The sequence below is a fragment of the Oenanthe melanoleuca genome, chromosome 5 (genome assembly GCF_029582105.1).
Source record: "Oenanthe melanoleuca isolate GR-GAL-2019-014 chromosome 5, OMel1.0, whole genome shotgun sequence".
Lineage (NCBI taxonomy): Eukaryota > Metazoa > Chordata > Aves > Passeriformes > Muscicapidae > Oenanthe > Oenanthe melanoleuca.
The window spans coordinates 20,872,419-20,878,568 of NC_079339.1; the positions used below are offsets into that span (position 1 = coordinate 20,872,419).

Below are 6,150 nucleotides of genomic sequence, written 5' to 3' on the forward strand. Positions count from 1 at the left end.
TTATGTAACCACTCTAAGTTTGGCAGCAAGAGCTCTTACACAGCAGCATCTTGCAGATTGAGAGAACACTGAAACACTAAGTTTCCTCCTTCGCAATATGAAATGGCTGTCAAACTTAGCATACAACTGGGTCATCTGATCTTTGAGAATTTCACTGTTTTAGCAATCTGAGAAGTTACAGCAGATTACATAAATATATGTATATACACCATGCTCTCAACACTACTCTTTTGGACCACCCCTGAAAGCTACAATATCGAAATAAACAGTCTCTCATTTTTAAAATTTTTATTAAACAACTCAAAACTATGTGAATTTCTGCACTCTTTTGAAAAAAAATAAGGAACTCTTACTATTAAATGATGCCTTCTTAGCTACCTCAATCTGTGAGGAGACAAATAACAAATTGCTCCACAATGGGTGTCCACAATTAACTGTCTTTTTGACAAGCTAAGAAACTAAACAAATCTCAAAAGAAAACTTCATGCTCATACTTCCAACTAGGAATACTGAAATTGGTTTTAGAAATTAAAATTAACTGGGTTTAGTTTCAAGGCTCTTAAGCTGTGTATTACCTACCATGTTTGCTTGCTAGCCCAGGAAAAGGAATTTTAGAGTCTCCTTCACTCCTAAACCTTATGCTTTGACACAGAATGAAGAGAAATGGGAGAGTAATAAGGAAAGGGGTAGGGGATGGAGGGAGGGTGTGGAATGCAATTTACTTCATTCACCTAACTTGTCAATTCAAAGGATTTGAATTTGTAACTTCATTTTTCTTCAAGTAACAAAAGGTAAATTTTACTTACTATTTATTCTTTTAAAGAATTGAGAAACAAGTCCACCTGCATGAATTTCCAGTGATCAGACCATTTGTAGTCTTGTAGTCAAAGCTGTACATATTCATAAGCAATGTGGATCTGATAAACTACTCTTTTCTGCCTCCTTATTTCAAAACAAGGCTAGTGTCATCACATTAGTGTAAGATTATATTGCAGACCAACACAATGAGTCAGCAATCAAAACGATGTGTTCTGCCATCCCACAGAACTTGTTATTTTGGTTTAATTCTTGGAATTGCTGGTACATCTCCTTCCCATCCTCCCCTTACTTCTATGCCACTGCACTGCTCCAAGATTACCTTACCAGTTGTCAGCCCAGCTTGTTTCAGAAGAAAGAAGGAATTCATGTGTAAAGTACCCTGGGTCTTAGAAACACAGAAACATGTGCTGGAGAAGGTTAGTGCCTGGTTGGCTGACTTCAGCAACAAGAAAGGGGAGCTGCTCAATTAACTGGAACTAAGTGAAAAAGAAATTTCTGTTATCTTCCACTTAATCTTAAAACAACATTTAGACAATTCAGCTCATGAGAACCTCATTGTACCCATATTCCTACTGAGACACTTTACCTATGACACACTGCAAGACCTGTGCAGGCCTCTCTGTCATATTCCAGCAAGATGCACAAAGCGTAGTGGATTGAGCTCAGAAGGCAGCCAAAGAGCACAGAGGAGAAAATATTTTACACATTAGGTGAGACTGAAGGCATATGGGGCATTACACTATGAAATGTAATTGAAATTCAAGGATCACTAAAATGAAACAATATTCCTTTTACAGATTGACTACTGGTTTGGGGTTTATAAAAACAAAAAACCCCCACACGGCCCAACTGGTGCTAAAGCCTGTTCACACATAAAACCTGCTAAAACTGATTATTATTCATTTCCATTCTTACCATAAGAATAACAATAGTATTAGAAAACAAAACTGATCTTGTGATAACATGCTATGTTACATACAATATCATATGTAAGAGATACAAAAATAACACCAAAAATAGCAAGTGAGACAGTATAATTAAGAAATCAGAATCGAAATTCCAGAAAAGTTATTGAAAATCTACTAAACCAACACAATTGGGGGAATATGGGAAGAGAAGCACAAGGTTTCCTCTTCAGTGAGCCTGTTCACATGCCAAATAATCACCATTTGCTTTAGTCTGCAATATAAGGAGATAATGAAAAAGCATGACTACATAAAAAAACAGATGATTAATAACAGCTGGACACAATAAAGAGTGATGACATACTTCTTTCCCAGCATACAAGTGACTGCTCTTCCACTCAGTTTAAGGCAACACTATTAAATTTCATTCCATACATTGGAATATATAGAAATGGAAGTGAAGAAAAATGTGCCATCTTTTTCACCAGAACACAGAAGTTTCATGTCCAGGCAGAACATTTGTTCACTCCTTTCACCCAGTCAACATCTCTGCTTTGATAGTCTCATTCTATACTTTCTAAAACCAGGGTAAGGCTCAAAAAATCACGAGTTATCATCTCACACACACTTTTTTTTTTTTTTAGTTCTCATTAGACAGAGACTATTCCCCATAGTTTAAAAAAAAAAAAAAAAAAAAAAAAAAAAAAAAAAAACAACAAAGACTGATTGCCTGGTGAAAGAAGATTCCTGTGCAGCACTCAATTGGGGCTTTAGGAAAGTACAACAAGGTAAAACTATGGCAAACTGCATCCTGCCCAGGAAGAGATCTGGTTGCCATAATCATATACAGTAAATGCACATGCAACACAGAAGCATCACTTCCAGAAAATGAGGGGAAGCACACCTATAACCAGTTCTCCTTTCTTCCTTAATCTATCTTTAAAACTATTATGCAAAACCAGTGGGAAATAGAGGGACTGACTGACAGGATACAATAATATAAAGTGATTTGATTACTCTGAAGCAGAGCCTTTTCATTAAGTTTTTAGCTTTACAACACAGGATCTATTACAAGGGTTATTATACTTCCTTGTACAAAATAGATCATCCTATTTGATGTGTCTTTGTATTTAAAAATCTGATGTAATCCCCCTTTTCTTTGCATACATTACATTTGTATACATACATATAGAAGCCCCTGAGCATCTGGTTATTCAGTAGAACTCTATTTTGATCCCCGTCTTTTTACAGTATGTATCCAGCTACGCAGTATTTCAAAGAGATACCATATTTTTCAATATTAGTCATTCATATTCATATAATTGAAAAGGCATAAGTACCTAGCAATTGCACTTGGAGAACAAAACATCTTTGAAATGTATTTACAGATGGCTTGCTTACCTCCTTGGGAATGCTAAGTACTATCAGTGCAGCAATTAAAAAAAAAAAAAAAAAAAAAAAAAAGCTGAACTAAAAGAGCTCTGATTCTATTGCAGTACAACGGTATTTTATTTCTATTATTTAATGGAATGATGGGGAAGACTACAACAGTCATACTGTTACAGTAGACACTGCAGGTGGAAGGGGGTGCAGGGAGAGGAAAAGTGCCAGGTTTAAATACTGAGTAGCACCAGAGCAATGCAACTGATAGATCTCCAGAAATTCTGGAGTGCCATGTACCATGCTGGATGAAGAATTTACTTTGGTCACCTGAATGCTTAGTAGCACCCCCATTCCAAAAATTAATGGTCCACAAGAACCCATTTGTGATTGGCACTTTGTACCATAAGAGTTATGACTGTTTGGTCCATCATATTGCATAAACTCTGTAGCCAAAAAAAAAAAAAAAAAAAAAAAAAAAGGCAGGATTCAAAAGGTTAATGAGAAGCAAACAGATGAACTTCATGTAAGTGGATGCACAAATCCACAAATTTCTATTCTGCTACCTTCTTCAGCTAACAGCAGCAGAAACAGCTTTGTACTTACATATTCATCATTCCAGAGCTGACTGAAATGCAGAGAAAAAACTAGACAAGATTTATGAAAATATGGAGGCTTCTATTGAAGATACTGTATGAATTATATTTCTTGTCCATTCGAGATACTTCCCAAATATTTTAGCTTGTTTAATAAAAATATTTCTCTTCCTAGAAATTCTAATACCTTTGAAATAAAATGAGCTTTATAGTGCTATTTAACTAACATTTTCCAGGAGCCCTACAGTTTATTATTTTGCAAGCATTTTTACAGGGCAAATGGCAGGGGAAGGAGGGAGGAAAAAAAAGAAACCGAACCAGAAAAGGATGTAAAAAGGGGATGTAAATTACAAGTACAGACTTTACAAACACCACGCTCCTTAACCACCCAGTACTAATGTTTTAGTCTTTTTCCTGTAGTTTAAGCAGGCAAGCAGGAAACAAACAAGAAAACAGAAGGGGTAGACAATCCCCTGGACTTACCTTTTGTACAGTCCCTCTATAAACTTCTCAGAGAGAAATTTAAATTCCTCCAAGTGTATGTGATTCTTTTAGCTTTTTCTTGAGTCACACAGAAGCAAAACAATTAGTTTTCAGAGGTTCCATTTACTGCTCTTGCATCCCCAGCAAAATGCGTCCAGGAGACTATGCCAAAAGTAAGCCCAGAACTCAAAGGCAGTTGGAAAGGGAGCGTAGGGGGTTGCTGAAGGACCAGATTGTGAAATTCGGTAGCTTGAGCACAGAAATATCCTACTGTACAATATACCTGGCTTCTTGCTCACCAAAAACTGTAGTGCAAACTGTCAGTAGTAGCCTCCAATAGCTGCTGTGTGTGCTGCAGATGGTATGTCTCACTGTTACCTTCCCAGATGGGTAGAGGATTCAGAGAGCAGCAAAACCAGGGGGTCGCCTCCAAACCAGGTGGATTGCCAGCCACTCATTCACTCAGTCCAATTAATCAAGACAAGAACAGCTCAGTCACCGGAGGTATCTCCTTCCAGGGTGCACAGGATTATGGCAAGGTTATTAATCTTGCTTTGCTGCATCCCCCCCACCCCCTACATTCAGCAGCCTGCACCGAGATGATTGCCAGCTCTGTCTCTGTCCCTGTTCTACTGCATTTTGCTCAGCCCTCTGTTGCTGCAAGTGAAACACAGAGGAGGGAGGAATACTAATAAGGTGGTTAGCTACAGTTTCTTTAAGGCATTCTACATACTGCGTGTGCCTGTGTGTACGTGCATGTGTGTGTACATTTTCCATGGGGCGATCTGGATTTCTTGGCAGCTGAAATAGGACTTGTTTCTACATCAAAGTCTGAATTAATCTGGATTATCACCTAATGAATATCAGAGCCAGCAATTGTATTTTACTTAGGATAAGGGGAGGGTACTAAATGGTCTAGAAGATTAGGATGGCAGCAGTGGTTATAGGGGGAGGGAGTGGGGGGTTGGTAGTGTAGAAACCACACAACAGCCAGAAGAGCATAATCAGTTAGAAAATTTGTTCCAAACTGATCATTTTAGCAATGCTTTTACAAGTCATTCTTATATCCTAAACCAGTTGAGATTTTAAAATCAGCACTATATTATCCATCTTTAGATTAGGCAGAAATATGCAGAGTCAAGTAAATATTTTTAGAAAAGAAAAGATTTCTGGCAGGAAAAGAAAAAATTAGAATGTCAGTGGAGGCAGACATCCAACACTGCATTTATGAAGGTGCTTGAAATTCCCTCCTTCAGTGAAATGCTCTGCTAAAACCTTTCACTTATGAAATGAGTTTAGAGTTTTCAGTCCAAGAACCAAAACAGATTTTCCATGTATTGCCTAAATAGCTGACCTGCATTGGTTCATGAACCTGAGTATTCTGCTGTAAGTACAAGTCCTAGCTGCAATTCACTCATGAAGTATCAAAACAGTTATATTGCCCTTACTTTCCCAATTTCCTTAATTCAGACCCTCTGTATCAGGTTCAGGATGCAAACGCTGTTGTCTCACTTGTCATCCATAATTTCAGCTTTTTGCAGCAGATGACACTCCAGACTCCTGCAGGAGACTGAAGGCTGAGACTCTTTCAGAAACATGAAACCAAAAATAAACCATTCCTCAGAAGCAGATCTGGGATTACTACAGTAAATTATAACTGTGAGGGACTGTTAAGGAACCAGTTCATGGGTCTGAGCAGCCAAATACACTTGACAGATCTCCCTAAAGAGTGAGCAACATATAATGAGTTTGGTGCCTCACATCACAGAAATAGCTACTATGGCAAGTTTTAGCAACCCAACTGTAGTTGAACATGGTGGAAGTGCTTTGAGGAATTTTAGATACACCAATGATAGGATAGCTGGCACAGCAGCCCTGTTGCACTGACTGTGGCAGTTGTTATTGCTACTGTAGCACAAAAGACTGCCACGTAACAGGGCACTGTCCATAAGCACTGTGGCCACAGG

At 38.1% G+C, this 6,150-nt stretch overlaps 1 protein-coding gene across 3 annotated transcripts in view; it reads right to left on the bottom strand.

The window, feature by feature from the left end:
• LRRC4C (leucine rich repeat containing 4C) overlaps positions 1 to 4,824 on the bottom strand; it is a 478,632-nt gene extending 473,808 nt beyond the window's left edge. For 2 of the 3 annotated variants that reach the window (XM_056493619.1, XM_056493617.1), the window contains exon 1: positions 4,184 to 4,824. The gene's annotated coding sequence lies outside the window, so the exon portion shown is untranslated. The remainder of the gene's footprint in view (positions 1 to 4,183) is intronic. The other variant, XM_056493620.1, reaches the window with a different exon arrangement.
• Between the last annotated feature and the right edge of the window lie 1,326 nt (positions 4,825 to 6,150).